Below are 19,106 nucleotides of genomic sequence, written 5' to 3' on the forward strand. Positions count from 1 at the left end.
CCCTGTATGTCGGAAAGCCTTCAGTAATTCTTCCTCCCTGCTGAGGCACAGGCAGGTCCACTCGGGGGAGAGACCCTTAAGCTGCCCCGAGTGCGGGAAGGCCTTCAGCGATTCCTCTGACGAGCTGAAGCAAAAGTGGGTCCACGAGGAGGAGAGGCCCTTCTGCTGCCCTGAGTGCGGGAAGGAATTCATTCAGGTGGGCAACGTGCAGAGGCACCAGCAGGTCCATACCAGGGAGACGCCCTTCAATTGCTCTGAGTGCAGGAAGGGCTTCACCCGTTCCTCCACCTGCGGAGGCACCAGCGAGTTCACATGCTGTCGCAGGGTGATTGAAGGAGCGACGGCTGAGTGTCATTAACCAAGTTCCGGGGATTCCCAGGTTCAAATCCTGCCGCTGCAGATGGCGGAATTAGCATTCATTTGAAATCTGGAGTTCCGATTCTAACGATGAAACAATTTTCAGGGGGATGGGCCTAGAGAAACTCCTATCTGATTCACTTACATCATTTTTGGGGGAAGGATGCTGCCATTGTGGGAATGGATTCACTCAGTTGTCCCAGCTGCATCCTTTACTCATCTGGCCTACACGTGACTCCAACCCAAAGTAATGTGGTTGACTCTACACTGCCCCAACCTGGCAAATGAGCAGGGAGAAACTTACTTGGATACAGGATATGGGTTGAAATTGCTGTGTGAGGAAATACTTCCTATAGGTTGAGGCTGTACTAAGGATCCAATTACAAAGGGACAACTCAGTGGTGAGCAATATTAAAGAAAGGTGCGGTGAGTACGTAGTGGAGTGTGTGTGCTTTGACCTTGAGCTGTTTTTTTTTAAAATAAGTACTTTTTGTACACGATTTTCCTGGGGGGGATCTGAAGCTGTAACAAAGTTGGGTCACAATAGAGGTCACCTGAACTTACAGCTGGGTTCAGGTTCTCATTGAAAGCTTTGAGCTCCAAGAGGTTTTTGTTTTAAAGCTGCTCATTTCTTTCAGCCTCCTGCACTAAGTTTCCAATGTCGTGTATCAGAAGGAGCAGTGAATGAGTAGCTAGTATCGTTAGAAATGGTAAATTTTTCAAGAGCGCAGGCACTGCATCATGCCATTGTAACGTTTACAGGAAGTCTGGGCTGGGTTCACTAGAAATGATGTGGAGGAGCTGGTGTTGGACTGGGGTGGATAAAGTTAAAAATCACACAACACCAGGTTAAAGTCCAACAGGTTTATTTGGAAGCACTAGCTTTTGAAGCGCTGCTCCTTCATCAGGTAGCTGCTGAGCAGAATCATCAGACACAGATTTTATAGCAAATTATCACAGTGTCATGCAACTGATACGGCGTATTGATCAAAACTAGATTGCGGATTAGTCTTATAAATTAATCTTATGTAAGTCTACAAGGTGACCCCTCAGACGCTATTCTTCCGTCTCTCCTCACCCAGGTAATTAAGAGACATACCAGAGTTTGGTCCCTTCCTGAATTCAATCCAGTTGCGACAAGTGAACAGATCTCTTCTCTCCCCCCTCCCCCCCCCCCGCCCCCGGATTCAGTCCAGTTGCTACAACTGAACAAATTTCCCTCCGCCCCCCCCCCCATCCCGCTGGATTCAATCCAGTTGCTACAAGTGAACAGATTTTCCCCCTTCTCTTCTCGCAGGATGAAGAGTTAGCTAGAGGGAGGGTCTGGGTTTGGAAGCTATTTTCTAAGGATCTTTGGTGAATTTCTGCAGTGCATCTTATAGATAATACACACTACTGCTTCTGAACAGTGGAGCAGAGGAAGTGAATGTATGTGGACATCGCGCCAATCGAGCAGGTTATTTTGTCCTGGATGGTATCAAGTCTTTGCTTGAAAACTGTTGAAGCTGCAGCCATCCAAGCTGATGGGAGAGTATTCCATTACATTGCTGACTTGTGCCTTGTAGAAGATGGACAGATGAAAATATTTGACAAATAGACTATTTCCACAAGACCTAGTATTCCCAAAGTTAAAGTATTTTTAATAACCCCTTTATATTTTCCAGAATTTCCAGGATTGGGGACTTGCACCACTTTACCCACCACAAATCTCCTGAAACTTGGTGCACTAAAAAAAAATCCAGCAGGACGATTTTCAGTTAAAAAAAAGGTCTGGTTTTGATCATAACAATAATCAATTTATAGAGTGACACTGCATGGAAACAGACCCTTCAGTTCAACACATCCACGCTGACCAATTGTCCAAGATCTGACCCAATCCGAATTTCCAGTATTTGACCCAGATCCTTCTCAACCCAATTTATTCATCCAGGCACCTTTTAAATGTTGTAATGTACCCTATTCCACAACTTCCCCGGCAGCTTGTTCTACACCTACACAACCGTCTGCATGAAAAGCTTGCCCTTTAAGTCCCTTAATCCACATCCCTGCCACTCTGTGATAGCACCACCTGTCCATTGAAGACTGTCACCCGCAGTGCCCCCTGTCTCTTTCCCCCCGCCACACACAGCATCCCCTGTCCATTCCCCAACGCCACACACACCGCTGCCGGCCATTCCCTCTGGCACTCACTGCAGCCCCGTCCATTCCCCTTGCCACCTAGTGCGCCCCCATCCATTCCCTATGCCACCCAAAGCACCTTCTGTCTAGTTCCCCCCGTCAATCGCCCACGGCACCCAAAGCTCTCCCGGTCCATTGCCCCTCACACCACCTGCAGCGCCTCCTATCTATTCTGCTCTGCACAAACAGCATTCCCTGTCCTTTCTGCCCCGCCACCCACAGTGCCCCGTCCATTCATCCACGTGACCTCTCGCACCACCTGTCAATTTCCCGTCACCTCAGTGCCCCCTGTCTGTTTCCCCAACAACACCCAGCGCTCTCCGTCCATTGACCCCCACATTCCACAGCATCCCCTGTCCAGTCCCACCTGCCACCCAATGCATATTGCAGCTGTACAGGACATTGGGTAGGCCACTTTTGGAATACTGCATTCTCTTCTGGTCCCTCTGCTACAGGAAAGATGTTGTGAAACTTTGAATGGCGTCAGAAAAGATTTACAAGGCTTTTGCTAGATTTGGAGAGTTTGAACTACTGGGAGAGACTGAATAGGCCAGGGATATTTTCCCTGGAGCATCGGAGGCTGAGGGTGATCTTACAGATGTTTGTCAGGGGCATGAATAAGGTGAATATCCAAGGTGTTTTCCCCAGGGTAGAGAAGCCCAAAACTAGAAGGCATACGTTTGAGGTAAGAGGACAATGATTTAAAAGGGACCTGAGGGGCAACCTTTTCACTCAGAGGGTGTTGCATGTATGGAACGAACTGGCAGAGGAAGTGTGGAGACTGGTACAATTACAACATTTAAAGGCATCTGGATGACTATCCGTTCTCAGCTTTGCTAGATTTCTGCTCAAGCTTTGACCCCCCTTTTACACCTTTTGGAACAGTAAAACAAGACCCAACCCACAATCTCCCAGCCTGTCAACCATCCAGACACAGAGTGTAGTCATAGCAGGGAATAAAACAAGAAAAATGAAACAAAATTACAAATTAATAGGTGATCATGCTTAATGCTTTGTTCATGAGGAAGTAAACCAGAAATAGGGCTCTCTCAGGATTCTTCTGGTGCCCGACTTAAGGAATTCTGTCTCCCTTACATCTAACTATTAGTACCCAGCTGTGATTTACAATATTGACACCAACAGAAATAAGGCATCTGTTATCAAACAGACATAGAAATATACAGCACAGAAATAGACCTTTTTTCTCTATCATGCACATTCACATGTATAAGTCCATGGGGGAGAATTTGTACTTGCAGAATGGTATTTGCAGATCCATTCTATTTTGCGCAATAAAAATGTACAGTCTGCAGGCAGTTGATCCATGTACTATTTCGTAAATTCCACTTTTAAAATAGAATCAGTCTGACTCAAGATTGAGATACAGGCCGATTCTGACCTCACACCTTAAATACATTGTCTGAGCTGAGATGTCACCTTTTGCTATAAAACCTTAAGTGCTCTTGAGAAGGTGACACACAAGAAGTTATGGGATTTACATAGTAATGATACCTGCAACCCATTCTTTAAGTTGAAAGACTTAACAATTCAGGTTTGTTCAATATATCATTTCAGTGGCAGGTCACTGTAATGATTTTCCATAAATTCTGTCTTATGATCTTATTCTATACAACCACCTGATGAAGGAGCAGCGCTCCAAATGCTAGTCCTTCCAAAAAATCCTATTGGACTCTAACCTGGTGTTGTGTGATTTTTAACTTTGTCCAAGTTAGGGTGGATTGGCCATGCTAAATTAGCTATAGTGCCCAGAGATGTGCAGGTTAGGTGCTTGAGTCAGGGGTGAATATAGAGCAACTGTGGGGAGGAGAATGGGTGTGAGTGGGTTACCCTTCGCAGGGCCAGTGAGAACTCATGGGGGTTCTCTGAAGGGAAGGGATTTTGACAAACTCATTTTTTTGCTTCCCAAAATCAGACCTGCTCACTCTCAGCAGTATCCCAATGTTGTGGAAGATATTAACTTTCAGGTGGAGTTATGCAAAATTTAGAGAGATGTCCGTCTTGATGTTTTTGCTTTTCTGTAAGATCCTGGATCAGTACCCTCAGGAGAATTAGTTAGAGTGGAGTGAGAACAGCAGGGGGGAAGAGAGAGAGAGAGAGAGAGATTTTTGTAGAATAACAAATCTGAATTTCTACCCTGGACTGACAGTGATGACTTTTGTAATCTCTCTTTACAGAGCATCTGAAGAGCTGAAGATGCAATATTCAAAATCAGCAGTGAAGGGCTTATGCCTGAAGCGTTGACTGCCCTGCTGCTCGGATGTTGCCTGACCTGCTGTGCTTTTCCAGAGCCACACGTTTTGACTCTCCAGTGTCTGCAGTCCTCACTTTGACATCAAAGTCTGACATTCATTCAATCCATCAGGACTGCAATGATTTTTGACTGTAATTTTGTGAGGTGCAAAGCTTCTTGGTTCCTGTGGAGTATGTTTTCAGCATCACTAGGACTGGATGAGACCCTACTGTTGCAGCACATTGTGTGGAGTCTGAAACAGTCAAACGGCCTAGATAGAGGAATTCACGGTGGGGAGAGGCTCCACACATGTTTGCGTGCGGTTGGAGATTTGGCTATGGAGAATCCCGAGGAATCCTGCCCATTGGAGAAACGATGGAAGTGTGGTGACTGTGGGAAAGGTTTCCGTTTCCCATCTTGCCCTGGAGACGCATCGGCGCAGTCACACAGGGGAGAGGCCGTTCCCCTGCAGTGAGTGCAGGAAAGCCTTCAGCCATCACTCCGACCTGCTGAGACACCAGCTGGACCACCCTGGGGGAGAGGCCCTTCAGCTGCCCCGAGTGTGGGAAGGCCTTTAACAATACCTCCCACTTGCTGACCCGCTGGCGGGTCCAAACAGGGGAGAGGCCCTTCAGCTGCCCTGTATGTCGGAAAGCCTTCAGTAATTCTTCCTCCCTGCTGAGGCACAGGCAGGTCCACTCGGGGGAGAGACCCTTAAGCTGCCCCGAGTGCGGGAAGGCCTTCAGCGATTCCTCTGACGAGCTGAAGCAAAAGTGGGTCCACGAGGAGGAGAGGCCCTTCTGCTGCCCTGAGTGCGGGAAGGAATTCATTCAGGTGGGCAACGTGCAGAGGCACCAGCAGGTCCATACCAGGGAGACGCCCTTCAATTGCTCTGAGTGCAGGAAGGGCTTCACCCGTTCCTCCCACCTGCGGAGGCACCAGCGAGTTCACATGCTGTCGCAGGGTGATTGAAGGAGCGACGGCTGAGTGTCATTAACCAAGTTCCGGGGATTCCCAGGTTCAAATCCTGCCGCTGCAGATGGCGGAATTAGCATTCATTTGAAATCTGGAGTTCCGATTCTAACGATGAAACAATTTTCAGGGGGATGGGCCTAGAGAAACTCCTATCTGATTCACTTACATCATTTTTGGGGAAGGATGCTGCCATTGTGGGAATGGATTCACTCAGTTGTCCCAGCTGCATCCTTTACTCATCTGGCCTACACGTGACTCCAACCCAAAGTAATGTGGTTGACTCTACACTGCCCCAACCTGGCAAATGAGCAGGGAGAAACTTACTTGGATACAGGATATGGGTTGAAATTGCTGTGTGAGGAAATACTTCCTATAGGTTGAGGCTGTACTAAGGATCCAATTACAAAGGGACAACTCAGTGGTGAGCAATATTAAAGAAAGGTGCGGTGAGTACGTAGTGGAGTGTGTGTGCTTTGACCTTGAGCTGTTTTTTTTTAAAATAAGTACTTTTTGTACACGATTTTCCTGGGGGGGATCTGAAGCTGTAACAAAGTTGGGTCACAATAGAGGTCACCTGAACTTACAGCTGGGTTCAGGTTCTCATTGAAAGCTTTGAGCTCCAAGAGGTTTTTGTTTTAAAGCTGCTCATTTCTTTCAGCCTCCTGCACTAAGTTTCCAATGTCGTGTATCAGAAGGAGCAGTGAATGAGTAGCTAGTATCGTTAGAAATGGTAAATTTTTCAAGAGCGCAGGCACTGCATCATGCCATTGTAACGTTTACAGGAAGTCTGGGCTGGGTTCACTAGAAATGATGTGGAGGAGCTGGTGTTGGACTGGGGTGGATAAAGTTAAAAATCACACAACACCAGGTTAAAGTCCAACAGGTTTATTTGGAAGCACTAGCTTTTGAAGCGCTGCTCCTTCATCAGGTAGCTGCTGAGCAGAATCATCAGACACAGATTTTATAGCAAATTATCACAGTGTCATGCAACTGATACGGCGTATTGATCAAAACTAGATTGCGGATTAGTCTTATAAATTAATCTTATGTAAGTCTACAAGGTGACCCCTCAGACGCTATTCTTCCGTCTCTCCTCACCCAGGTAATTAAGAGACATACCAGAGTTTGGTCCCTTCCTGAATTCAATCCAGTTGCGACAAGTGAACAGATCTCTTCTCTCCCCCCTCCCCCCCCCCCCCGCCCCCGGATTCAGTCCAGTTGCTACAACTGAACAAATTTCCCTCCGCCCCCCCCCCCCCCCATCCCCGCTGGATTCAATCCAGTTGCTACAAGTGAACAGATTTTCCCCCTTCTCTTCTCGCAGGATGAAGAGTTAGCTAGAGGGAGGGTCTGGGTTTGGAAGCTATTTTCTAAGGATCTTTGGTGAATTTCTGCAGTGCATCTTATAGATAATACACACTACTGCTTCTGAACAGTGGAGCAGAGGAAGTGAATGTATGTGGACATCGCGCCAATCGAGCAGGTTATTTTGTCCTGGATGGTATCAAGTCTTTGCTTGAAAACTGTTGAAGCTGCAGCCATCCAAGCTGATGGGAGAGTATTCCATTACATTGCTGACTTGTGCCTTGTAGAAGATGGACAGATGAAAATATTTGACAAATAGACTATTTCCACAAGACCTAGTATTCCCAAAGTTAAAGTATTTTTAATAACCCCTTTATATTTTCCAGAATTTCCAGGATTGGGGACTTGCACCACTTTTACCCACCACAAATCTCCTGAAACTTGGTGCACTAAAAAAAAATCCAGCAGGACGATTTTCAGTTCAAAAAAAGGTCTGGTTTTGATCATAACAATAATCAATTTATAGAGTGACACTGCATGGAAACAGACCCTTCAGTTCAACACATCCACGCTGACCAATTGTCCAAGATCTGACCCAATCCGAATTTCCAGTATTTGACCCAGATCCTTCTCAACCCAATTTATTCATCCAGGCACCTTTTAAATGTTGTAATTGTACCCTATTCCACAACTTCCCCGGCAGCTTGTTCTACACCTACACAACCGTCTGCATGAAAAGCTTGCCCTTTAAGTCCCTTAATCCACATCCCTGCCACTCTGTGATAGCACCACCTGTCCATTGAAGACTGTCACCCGCAGTGCCCCCTGTCTCTTTCCCCCCGCCACACACAGCATCCCCTGTCCATTCCCCAACGCCACACACACCGCTGCCGGCCATTCCCTCTGGCACTCACTGCAGCCCCGTCCATTCCCCTTGCCACCTAGTGCGCCCCCATCCATTCCCTATGCCACCCAAAGCACCTTCTGTCTAGTTCCCCCCGTCAATCGCCCACGGCACCCAAAGCTCTCCCGGTCCATTGCCCCTCACACCACCTGCAGCGCCTCCTATCTATTCTGCTCTGCCACAAACAGCATTCCCTGTCCTTTCTGCCCCGCCACCCACAGTGCCCCGTCCATTCATCCACGTGACCTCTCGCACCACCTGTCAATTTCCCGTCACCTCAGTGCCCCCTGTCTGTTTCCCCAACAACACCCAGCGCTCTCCGTCCATTGACCCCCACATTCCACAGCATCCCCTGTCCAGTCCCACCTGCCACCCAATGCATATTGCAGCTGTACAGGACATTGGGTAGGCCACTTTTGGAATACTGCATTCTCTTCTGGTCCCTCTGCTACAGGAAAGATGTTGTGAAACTTTGAATGGCGTCAGAAAAGATTTACAAGGCTTTTGCTAGATTTGGAGAGTTTGAACTACTGGGAGAGACTGAATAGGCCAGGGATATTTTCCCTGGAGCATCGGAGGCTGAGGGGTGATCTTACAGATGTTTGTCAGGGGCATGAATAAGGTGAATATCCAAGGTGTTTTCCCCAGGGTAGAGAAGCCCAAAACTAGAAGGCATACGTTTGAGGTAAGAGGACAATGATTTAAAAGGGACCTGAGGGGCAACCTTTTCACTCAGAGGGTGTTGCATGTATGGAACGAACTGGCAGAGGAAGTGTGGAGACTGGTACAATTACAACATTTAAAGGCATCTGGATGACTATCCGTTCTCAGCTTTGCTAGATTTCTGCTCAAGCTTTGACCCCCCTTTTACACCTTTTGGAACAGTAAAACAAGACCCAACCCACAATCTCCCAGCCTGTCAACCATCCAGACACAGAGTGTAGTCATAGCAGGGAATAAAACAAGAAAAATGAAACAAAATTACAAATTAATAGGTGATCATGCTTAATGCTTTGTTCATGAGGAAGTAAACCAGAAATAGGGCTCTCTCAGGATTCTTCTGGTGCCCGACTTAAGGAATTCTGTCTCCCTTACATCTAACTATTAGTACCCAGCTGTGATTTACAATATTGACACCAACAGAAATAAGGCATCTGTTATCAAACAGACATAGAAATATACAGCACAGAAATAGACCTTTTTTCTCTATCATGCACATTCACATGTATAAGTCCATGGGGGAGAATTTGTACTTGCAGAATGGTATTTGCAGATCCATTCTATTTTGCGCAATAAAAATGTATAGTCTGCAGGCAGTTGATCCATGTACTATTTCGTAAATTCCACTTTTAAAATAGAATCAGTCTGACTCAAGATTGAGATACAGGCCGATTCTGACCTCACACCTTAAATACATTGTCTGAGCTGAGATGTCACCTTTTGCTATAAAACCTTAAGTGCTCTTGAGAAGGTGACACACAAGAAGTTATGGGATTTACATAGTAATGATACCTGCAACCCATTCTTTAAGTTGAAAGACTTAACAATTCAGGTTTGTTCAATATATCATTTCAGTGGCAGGTCACTGTAATGATTTTCCATAAATTCTGTCTTATGATCTTATTCTATACAACCACCTGATGAAGGAGCAGCGCTCCAAATGCTAGTCCTTCCAAAAAATCCTATTGGACTCTAACCTGGTGTTGTGTGATTTTTAACTTTGTCCAAGTTAGGGTGGATTGGCCATGCTAAATTAGCTATAGTGCCCAGAGATGTGCAGGTTAGGTGCTTGAGTCAGGGGTGAATATAGAGCAACTGTGGGGAGGAGAATGGGTGTGAGTGGGTTACCCTTCGCAGGGCCAGTGAGAACTCATGGGGGTTCTCTGAAGGGAAGGGATTTTGACAAACTCATTTTTTTGCTTCCCAAAATCAGACCTGCTCACTCTCAGCAGTATCCCAATGTTGTGGAAGATATTAACTTTCAGGTGGAGTTATGCAAAATTTAGAGAGATGTCCGTCTTGATGTTTTTGCTTTTCTGTAAGATCCTGGATCAGTACCCTCAGGAGAATTAGTTAGAGTGGAGTGAGAACAGCAGGGGGGAAGAGAGAGAGAGAGAGAGAGATTTTTGTAGAATAACAAATCTGAATTTCTACCCTGGACTGACAGTGATGACTTTTGTAATCTCTCTTTACAGAGCATCTGAAGAGCTGAAGATGCAATATTCAAAATCAGCAGTGAAGGGCTTATGCCTGAAGCGTTGACTGCCCTGCTGCTCGGATGTTGCCTGACCTGCTGTGCTTTTCCAGAGCCACACGTTTTGACTCTCCAGTGTCTGCAGTCCTCACTTTGACATCAAAGTCTGACATTCATTCAATCCATCAGGACTGCAATGATTTTTGACTGTAATTTTGTGAGGTGCAAAGCTTCTTGGTTCCTGTGGAGTATGTTTTCAGCATCACTAGGACTGGATGAGACCCTACTGTTGCAGCACATTGTGTGGAGTCTGAAACAGTCAAACGGCCTAGATAGAGGAATTCACGGTGGGGAGAGGCTCCACACATGTTTGCGTGCGGTTGGAGATTTGGCTATGGAGAATCCCGAGGAATCCTGCCCATTGGAGAAACGATGGAAGTGTGGTGACTGTGGGAAAGGTTTCCGTTTCCCATCTTGCCCTGGAGACGCATCGGCGCAGTCACACAGGGGAGAGGCCGTTCCCCTGCAGTGAGTGCAGGAAAGCCTTCAGCCATCACTCCGACCTGCTGAGACACCAGCTGGACCACCCTGGGGGAGAGGCCCTTCAGCTGCCCCGAGTGTGGGAAGGCCTTTAACAATACCTCCCACTTGCTGACCCGCTGGCGGGTCCAAACAGGGGAGAGGCCCTTCAGCTGCCCTGTATGTCGGAAAGCCTTCAGTAATTCTTCCTCCCTGCTGAGGCACAGGCAGGTCCACTCGGGGGAGAGACCCTTAAGCTGCCCCGAGTGCGGGAAGGCCTTCAGCGATTCCTCTGACGAGCTGAAGCAAAAGTGGGTCCACGAGGAGGAGAGGCCCTTCTGCTGCCCTGAGTGCGGGAAGGAATTCATTCAGGTGGGCAACGTGCAGAGGCACCAGCAGGTCCATACCAGGGAGACGCCCTTCAATTGCTCTGAGTGCAGGAAGGGCTTCACCCGTTCCTCCCACCTGCGGAGGCACCAGCGAGTTCACATGCTGTCGCAGGGTGATTGAAGGAGCGACGGCTGAGTGTCATTAACCAAGTTCCGGGGATTCCCAGGTTCAAATCCTGCCGCTGCAGATGGCGGAATTAGCATTCATTTGAAATCTGGAGTTCCGATTCTAACGATGAAACAATTTTCAGGGGGATGGGCCTAGAGAAACTCCTATCTGATTCACTTACATCATTTTTGGGGAAGGATGCTGCCATTGTGGGAATGGATTCACTCAGTTGTCCCAGCTGCATCCTTTACTCATCTGGCCTACACGTGACTCCAACCCAAAGTAATGTGGTTGACTCTACACTGCCCCAACCTGGCAAATGAGCAGGGAGAAACTTACTTGGATACAGGATATGGGTTGAAATTGCTGTGTGAGGAAATACTTCCTATAGGTTGAGGCTGTACTAAGGATCCAATTACAAAGGGACAACTCAGTGGTGAGCAATATTAAAGAAAGGTGCGGTGAGTACGTAGTGGAGTGTGTGTGCTTTGACCTTGAGCTGTTTTTTTTTAAAATAAGTACTTTTTGTACACGATTTTCCTGGGGGGGATCTGAAGCTGTAACAAAGTTGGGTCACAATAGAGGTCACCTGAACTTACAGCTGGGTTCAGGTTCTCATTGAAAGCTTTGAGCTCCAAGAGGTTTTTGTTTTAAAGCTGCTCATTTCTTTCAGCCTCCTGCACTAAGTTTCCAATGTCGTGTATCAGAAGGAGCAGTGAATGAGTAGCTAGTATCGTTAGAAATGGTAAATTTTTCAAGAGCGCAGGCACTGCATCATGCCATTGTAACGTTTACAGGAAGTCTGGGCTGGGTTCACTAGAAATGATGTGGAGGAGCTGGTGTTGGACTGGGGTGGATAAAGTTAAAAATCACACAACACCAGGTTAAAGTCCAACAGGTTTATTTGGAAGCACTAGCTTTTGAAGCGCTGCTCCTTCATCAGGTAGCTGCTGAGCAGAATCATCAGACACAGATTTTATAGCAAATTATCACAGTGTCATGCAACTGATACGGCGTATTGATCAAAACTAGATTGCGGATTAGTCTTATAAATTAATCTTATGTAAGTCTACAAGGTGACCCCTCAGACGCTATTCTTCCGTCTCTCCTCACCCAGGTAATTAAGAGACATACCAGAGTTTGGTCCCTTCCTGAATTCAATCCAGTTGCGACAAGTGAACAGATCTCTTCTCTCCCCCCTCCCCCCCCCCCCCGCCCCCGGATTCAGTCCAGTTGCTACAACTGAACAAATTTCCCTCCGCCCCCCCCCCCCCCCCATCCCCGCTGGATTCAATCCAGTTGCTACAAGTGAACAGATTTTCCCCCTTCTCTTCTCGCAGGATGAAGAGTTAGCTAGAGGGAGGGTCTGGGTTTGGAAGCTATTTTCTAAGGATCTTTGGTGAATTTCTGCAGTGCATCTTATAGATAATACACACTACTGCTTCTGAACAGTGGAGCAGAGGAAGTGAATGTATGTGGACATCGCGCCAATCGAGCAGGTTATTTTGTCCTGGATGGTATCAAGTCTTTGCTTGAAAACTGTTGAAGCTGCAGCCATCCAAGCTGATGGGAGAGTATTCCATTACATTGCTGACTTGTGCCTTGTAGAAGATGGACAGATGAAAATATTTGACAAATAGACTATTTCCACAAGACCTAGTATTCCCAAAGTTAAAGTATTTTTAATAACCCCTTTATATTTTCCAGAATTTCCAGGATTGGGGACTTGCACCACTTTTACCCACCACAAATCTCCTGAAACTTGGTGCACTAAAAAAAAATCCAGCAGGACGATTTTCAGTTAAAAAAAAGGTCTGGTTTTGATCATAACAATAATCAATTTATAGAGTGACACTGCATGGAAACAGACCCTTCAGTTCAACACATCCACGCTGACCAATTGTCCAAGATCTGACCCAATCCGAATTTCCAGTATTTGACCCAGATCCTTCTCAACCCAATTTATTCATCCAGGCACCTTTTAAATGTTGTAATTGTACCCTATTCCACAACTTCCCCGGCAGCTTGTTCTACACCTACACAACCGTCTGCATGAAAAGCTTGCCCTTTAAGTCCCTTAATCCACATCCCTGCCACTCTGTGATAGCACCACCTGTCCATTGAAGACTGTCACCCGCAGTGCCCCCTGTCTCTTTCCCCCCGCCACACACAGCATCCCCTGTCCATTCCCCAACGCCACACACACCGCTGCCGGCCATTCCCTCTGGCACTCACTGCAGCCCCGTCCATTCCCCTTGCCACCTAGTGCGCCCCCATCCATTCCCTATGCCACCCAAAGCACCTTCTGTCTAGTTCCCCCCGTCAATCGCCCACGGCACCCAAAGCTCTCCCGGTCCATTGCCCCTCACACCACCTGCAGCGCCTCCTATCTATTCTGCTCTGCCACAAACAGCATTCCCTGTCCTTTCTGCCCCGCCACCCACAGTGCCCCGTCCATTCATCCACGTGACCTCTCGCACCACCTGTCAATTTCCCGTCACCTCAGTGCCCCCTGTCTGTTTCCCCAACAACACCCAGCGCTCTCCGTCCATTGACCCCCACATTCCACAGCATCCCCTGTCCAGTCCCACCTGCCACCCAATGCATATTGCAGCTGTACAGGACATTGGGTAGGCCACTTTTGGAATACTGCATTCTCTTCTGGTCCCTCTGCTACAGGAAAGATGTTGTGAAACTTTGAATGGCGTCAGAAAAGATTTACAAGGCTTTTGCTAGATTTGGAGAGTTTGAACTACTGGGAGAGACTGAATAGGCCAGGGATATTTTCCCTGGAGCATCGGAGGCTGAGGGGTGATCTTACAGATGTTTGTCAGGGGCATGAATAAGGTGAATATCCAAGGTGTTTTCCCCAGGGTAGAGAAGCCCAAAACTAGAAGGCATACGTTTGAGGTAAGAGGACAATGATTTAAAAGGGACCTGAGGGGCAACCTTTTCACTCAGAGGGTGTTGCATGTATGGAACGAACTGGCAGAGGAAGTGTGGAGACTGGTACAATTACAACATTTAAAGGCATCTGGATGACTATCCGTTCTCAGCTTTGCTAGATTTCTGCTCAAGCTTTGACCCCCCTTTTACACCTTTTGGAACAGTAAAACAAGACCCAACCCACAATCTCCCAGCCTGTCAACCATCCAGACACAGAGTGTAGTCATAGCAGGGAATAAAACAAGAAAAATGAAACAAAATTACAAATTAATAGGTGATCATGCTTAATGCTTTGTTCATGAGGAAGTAAACCAGAAATAGGGCTCTCTCAGGATTCTTCTGGTGCCCGACTTAAGGAATTCTGTCTCCCTTACATCTAACTATTAGTACCCAGCTGTGATTTACAATATTGACACCAACAGAAATAAGGCATCTGTTATCAAACAGACATAGAAATATACAGCACAGAAATAGACCTTTTTTCTCTATCATGCACATTCACATGTATAAGTCCATGGGGGAGAATTTGTACTTGCAGAATGGTATTTGCAGATCCATTCTATTTTGCGCAATAAAAATGTACAGTCTGCAGGCAGTTGATCCATGTACTATTTCGTAAATTCCACTTTTAAAATAGAATCAGTCTGACTCAAGATTGAGATACAGGCCGATTCTGACCTCACACCTTAAATACATTGTCTGAGCTGAGATGTCACCTTTTGCTATAAAACCTTAAGTGCTCTTGAGAAGGTGACACACAAGAAGTTATGGGATTTACATAGTAATGATACCTGCAACCCATTCTTTAAGTTGAAAGACTTAACAATTCAGGTTTGTTCAATATATCATTTCAGTGGCAGGTCACTGTAATGATTTTCCATAAATTCTGTCTTATGATCTTATTCTATACAACCACCTGATGAAGGAGCAGCGCTCCAAATGCTAGTCCTTCCAAAAAATCCTATTGGACTCTAACCTGGTGTTGTGTGATTTTTAACTTTGTCCAAGTTAGGGTGGATTGGCTATGCTAATTATCTATAGTGCCCAGAGATGTGCAGGTTAGGTGCTTGAGTCAGAGGTAAATATAGAGCAACTGCAGGGAGGAGAATGGGTGTGAGTGGGTTTCCCTTCGGAGGGCCAGCGAGAACTCATGGGGGTTCTCTGAAGGGAAGGAATTTTGACAAACTCATTTTTTGCTTCCCACAATCAGACCTGCTCACTCTCAGCAGTATCCCAATGTTGTGGAAGATATTAACTTTCAGGTGGAGTTATCCAAAATTCAGAGAGATGTCCGTCTTGATGTTTTTGCTTTTCTGTAAGATCCTGGATCAGTACCCTCAGGAGAATTAGTTAGAGTGGAGTGAGAACAGCAGGGGGGAAGAGAGAGAGAGAGAGAGAGAGAGAGAGAGAGAGAGAGATTATTGTAGAATAAGAAATCTGAATTTCTACCCTGGACTGACAGTGATGACTTTTGTCATCTCTCTTTACAGAGCATCTGAAGAGCTGAAGATGCAATATTCAAAATCAGCAGTGAAGGGCTTATGCCTGAAGCGTTGACTGCCCTGCTGCTCGGATGTTGCCTAACCTGCTGTGCTTTTCCAGAGCCACACGTTTTGACTCTCCAGTGTCTGCAGTCCTCACTTTGACATCAAAGTCTGACATTCATTCAATCCATCAGGACTGCAATGATTTTTGACTGTGATTTTGTGAGGTGCAAAGCTTCTTGGTTCCTGTGGAGTATGTTTTCAGCATCACTAGGACTGGATGAGACCCTACTGTTGCAGCACATTGTATGGAGTCTGAAACAGTCAAACGGCCGAGATAGAGGAATTCACGGTGGGGAGAGGCTCCACACATGTTTGTGTGCGGTAGGAGCTTTGGCTATGTAGAAACCTGAGGAATCCTGCCCATTGGAGAAACGATGGAAGTGTGGTGACTGTGGGAAAGGTTTCCGTTTCCCATCTTGCCCTGGAGTCGCATCGGCGCAGTCACACAGGGGAGAGGCCGTTCCCCTGCAGTGAGTGCAGGAAAGCCTTCAGCCATTACTCCGACCTGCTGAGACACCAGCAGGTCCACCCTGGGGGAGAGGCCCTTCAGCTGCCACGAGTGTGGGAAGGTCTTCAGCAATACCTCCCACTTGCTGACCCGCTGGCGGGTCCACACAGGGGAGAGGCCCTTCAGCTGTCCTGTATGTCGGGAAGCCTTCAGTAATTCTTCCTCCCTACTGAGGCACAGGCGGGTCCACTCGGGGGAGAGGCCATTCACCTGCCCCAAGTGCGGGAAGGCCTTCAGCAATTCCTCTGACGTGCTGAAGTAAAAGTGGGTCCACGAAGAGGAGAGGCCCTTCTGCTGCCCTGAGTGCGGGAAGGAATTCATTCAGGTGGGCAACGTGCAGAGGCACCAGCAGGTCCATACCAGGGAGACGCCCTTCAGTTGCCCTGAGTGCAGGAAGGGCTTCACCCGTTCCTCCCACCTGTGGAGGCACCAGCGAGTTCACATGCTGTCGCAGGGTGATTGAAGGAGCGACGGCTGAGTGTCATTAACCAAGTTCCGGGGATTCCCAGGTTCAAATCCTGCCGCTGCAGATGGCGGAATTAGCATTCGGTTAGAAATCTGGAGTTCCGAATCTAACGATGAAACAATTTTCAGGGGGATGGGCCTAGAGAAACTCCTATCTGATTCACTTACATCATTTTTGGGGAAGGATGCTGCCATTGTGGGAATGGATTCACTCAGTTGTCCCAGCTGCATCCTTTACTCATCTGGCCTACACGTGACTCCAACCCAAAGTAATGTGGTTGACTCTACACTGCCCCAACCTGGCAAATGAGCAGGGAGAAACTTACTTGGATACAGGATATGGGTTGAAATTGCTGTGTGAGGAAATACTTCCTATAGGTTGAGGCTGTACTAAGGATCCAATTACAAAGGGACAACTCAGTGGTGAGCAATATTAAAGAAAGGTGGGGTGAGTACGTAGTGGAGTGTGTGCGCTTTGACCTTGAGCTGTTTTTTTTTAAAATAACTATTTTTTGTGCGCGATTTTCCTGGGGGGGATCTGAAGCTGTAACAAAGTTGGGTCACAATAGAGGTCACCTGAACTTACAGCTGGGTTCAGGTTCTCATTGAAAGCTTTGAGCTCCAAGAGGTTTTTGTTTTAAAGCTGCTCATTTCTTTCAGCCTCCTGCACTAAGTTTCCAATGTCATATATCAGAAGGAGCAGTGAATGAGTAGCTGGTATCGTTCGAAATGTTAAATTTTTCAAGAGCGCAGGCATTGCATCATGCCATTGTAACGTTTTCTGGCAGCACCAGGAAGTCTGGGCTGGGTTCACTAGAAATGATGTGGAGGAGCTGGTGTTGGACTGGGGTGGATAAAGTTAAAAATCACACAACACCAGGTTAAAGTCCAACAGGTTTATTTGGAAGCACTAGCTTTTGAAGCGCTGCTCCTTCATCAGGTAGCTGCGGAGCAGAATCATCAGACACAGATTTTATAGCAAATTATCTCAGTGTCATGCAACTGATACGGCGTATTGATCAAAACTAGATTGCGGATTAGTCTTATAAATTAATCTTATGTAAGTCTACAAGGTCACCCCTCAGACGCTATTCTTCCGTCTCTCCTCACCCAGGTAATTAAGAGACGTACCAGAGTTTGGTCCCTTCCTGAATTCAATCCAGTTGCGACAAGTGAACAGATCTCTTCTCTCCCCCCCCCCCCCCCCCCCCCCCCCCATTCCCGGATTCAGTCCTGTTGCTGCAACTGAACAAATTTCCCTCCGCCCCCCCATCCCCCGCTGGATTCAATCCAGTTGCTACAAGTGAACAGATTTTCCCCCGTCTCTTCTCGCAGGATGAAGAGTTAGCTAGAGGGAGGGTCTACGTTGTGATGTCATCAATGGATCGGCAGGCAGAGGCAGGCCGAAGGTTTGGGAGATGAAGCGAGACAAAGGGTTTGGGCCAAGACAGTGGGCATGGCGAGGCAGGCAGCAGAAACCCCCACCGCGCCTGCTACGGACGGCTGGCCTGCACTTCCCTGCACAGTTTGCAAAATTACCAACCTATCAAAGAATACCCACAGTGTGGAATAGGCCATTCAGCCCAAAGACTCCACATCAACTCTCCCAAGGGGAATCCACCCACACTCATTTCCCTATTGCTCTACATTTACCCCTGACTAATGCACCTAACCTGCACATCCCTGGACACTATTGTGTCTGAATTACCCGAATGAGGAGTGACGGTAGGATAGATTGGGATGGGGCAGTGGTTGAAATTGTTTCTGTTTTTATTTTTAAAATGCTCCTGAGTCCCACAAATAAATGCAACCAGTACAAGTACAGCACATGCAATACTCCTCATTGTAGCTCCAACCCAGATTTGCATCTTCTGTTCCTCCTCCACCTTGGCTCCAGCACACTCTTCTTCCTTCCCTCACCTCATGGATGGTAAAGAAGGCATTTAGCACTATTGCCTTCACTGCTCACATCATTGAGTGTCGGAGTTCGGATATCATGTTGAGGTTGTACAGGATGTTGGTATGGCCACTTTCTGGGTACTGAGTACAGTTCTGGTGGCTCTGTAATTGGAAGAATACTATTAGAGACGGTTCCGTAAAGATTTACCAGGATTTTGCCAGGACTGGAGGGTTTGAGGTATAAGGAAAGGTTGGGGTTCATTGGAGTGTAGGGGGTTGAGGGGTGACCTTACTAAGATCTATAAAATCATTAGGAGTGGCGGGAAGGTGAATAGCAAAGAGCTCTTCCTTAAGACCATAAGACACAGGAGTGGAAGTAAGGCCTTAAGTCCACTCCGCCATTTAATCATGCCTGACGGCCATTTCAACTCCACTTACCATACTCTCCCCATAGAGATACCAAGATTCCTTGCGATACCAAGAATTTATCAATCTCTGCCTTGAAGACATTTAATGTCCTGGTCTCCACTGCACTCCATGGCAATGAATTCCACAGGCCC

At 47.0% G+C, this 19,106-nt stretch overlaps 1 long non-coding RNA gene across 3 annotated transcripts; it reads left to right on the top strand.

Annotated features, from left to right (window-relative positions):
- Positions 1–529: 529 nt before the first annotated feature.
- Positions 530–17,135, top strand: LOC148143369 (uncharacterized). Of its 3 annotated transcripts, none has more exons than XR_015751201.1 (4): positions 530–783; positions 4,731–6,207; positions 10,166–11,642; positions 15,618–17,135. It is a non-coding gene; the product is annotated as an uncharacterized LOC148143369 (long non-coding RNA). The 3 variants fall into 3 exon arrangements; XR_015751203.1 differs by having other exon boundaries at positions 4,731–6,202; XR_015751202.1 differs by having other exon boundaries at positions 530–778.
- Positions 17,136–19,106: the final 1,971 nt, after the last annotated feature.

This window comes from Chiloscyllium plagiosum, unplaced genomic scaffold (genome assembly GCF_037043375.1).
Source record: "Chiloscyllium plagiosum isolate Xiang-an unplaced genomic scaffold, Cpla_swu_hap1 HiC_scaffold_27, whole genome shotgun sequence".
Lineage (NCBI taxonomy): Eukaryota > Metazoa > Chordata > Chondrichthyes > Orectolobiformes > Hemiscylliidae > Chiloscyllium > Chiloscyllium plagiosum.